The following is a 1,753-nucleotide window of genomic DNA, read 5'->3' on the forward strand; positions in this document are numbered from 1 at the left end:
TTAAACTTTATTCAATGATGATGTGTGACTTGATGGGGAACTAAATTGTTAATCTAAGATTAGGATTGAACTCAATATGTAGTCTAAATTATTTATGTCTCTTTTTCTTATGTTTGATGAATTTAAGTTGTTTATTCCATTATGTTCTTAATGCTTCTAGTTAACTAGCCGCCAAATAGATTGGAATGGAAACCTTGGTTAAACCTTGACGAAGGAGATTCAAGTAGATCTATAATAGAATAGTGTATGATCGAATGCACTTAGTTGATTAGGTGGTTTGATTTGCATATAAGGTTGGCATACACCTGTAAGCCATATGTAGCCAAAATTAGAACACACACGTAATGAATCTTTCTTCAATATAATTTGCATAGACATATAGTAAATTAATTGGGAGATGTATTTTTATGAGAAACTCGATAGAGACTTGTATATAATTTAGAACTCTAGGTTAGCAACTTAATCCATTAAACTGAGTTAAAAAAGAAAGAGAGAGCGACAATATTCTGATGAAGTTGATGGATATAATAATCTTAGGTCTGGTAGTAACTCGAATTTAATAAAGTAAATTTGCTAATATATTTTAGATTAGTTTTATTTTTAGTTTATTAGTTTATTTGTTTTAATTATATTTTTAATTGTTTGGATAAGATTAAGATGTGTCAATTTTAATACTTAACAATAGGAATTAAAACAATTCTCTATGGCAACGATACTTTACTCATTATTATATTTTCTTTTTGAAACGTATGCTTGCTTGGGTAGAAAATTGAACAACAAGTTTCTGGCGACATTGTCGGGGAATTGATTTTTAGTTCTTTTTTGATAATATTAATACTAAGCATTCTTAATTTTAATCTAGACTTTTCTTTCATTTAATTTTTAGGTACTTTTGGTCATTGTATGCGAAGAGCCCGAAATTTGGAAATTATTCCTTTTGATCTAGAAATCATAAAAAACTTTTCAAAGACTTTGGAGGAAAAATAAAAAAGTTTCTGCTCTTAGTAAAACAATGGCTGATCAACAAGAGGAAGAGACCAAGCCTTATAGGGATTATGTAGTCCCACAAGCACAAAATCTACATTCTAGTATCCGAAGACCTCTTATTCAAGCCAATAACTTTGAAATTAAGCCATCAATCATTCAGATAATTCAAACTGTTGTTCAGTTTGGGTTTGCCTAATGATGATCTGAATGTTTATATTATAAATTTTCTGAAAATCTACAATACATTCAAGGCTAATGGTGTTACTGATGATGCCATAAGATTAAGGCTTTTCCCTTTTTCATTGAGAGATAAGGCAAAGAGTTGGTTAAATTCGCTTCCTACGGGTTCCAGTAATACTTGGGATGATTTGGCTAAAAAAATTTTTAGCAAAATTATTCCCACCTGCAAAGTCAGCAAAGATGTGGAATGATATCACTTCTTTCATACAATTTGATTCTGAATCACTATATGAGGCTTGGGAGAGGTATAAGGATTTGATAAGAAGGTATCCTCACCATGGATTACCTAAGTGGCTACAAGTTCAGACTTTTTATAATGGTTTGCTGGGAACTTTTAGGACTACCATGGATGCTGCCACTAGAGATGCACTCATGAGTAAATCCATTGATGAGGCTTATGATTTGCTTGAAGAAATAGCTTCTAATAATTATCAATGGCCATTTGAAAGATTAGGTATAAGAAAAATTGCTGGAATTTATGAATTAGACGTGATAAACACTATTTTTGGACAATTGGCTTCTCTCG

General features: G+C 31.0%; 1 non-coding gene across 1 annotated transcript; it reads right to left on the reverse strand.

The window, feature by feature from the left end:
- Positions 1 to 1,404: 1,404 nt before the first annotated feature.
- On the reverse strand, positions 1,405 to 1,511 carry LOC148761802 (small nucleolar RNA R71). Its single transcript, XR_016027660.1, has one exon. It is a non-coding gene; the product is annotated as a small nucleolar RNA R71 (small nucleolar RNA).
- Positions 1,512 to 1,753: the final 242 nt, after the last annotated feature.

This window comes from Theobroma cacao, chromosome 7 (genome assembly GCF_053813885.1).
Source record: "Theobroma cacao isolate CCN51 chromosome 7, ASM5381388v1, whole genome shotgun sequence".
NCBI classification, from domain to species: domain Eukaryota; kingdom Viridiplantae; phylum Streptophyta; class Magnoliopsida; order Malvales; family Malvaceae; genus Theobroma; species Theobroma cacao.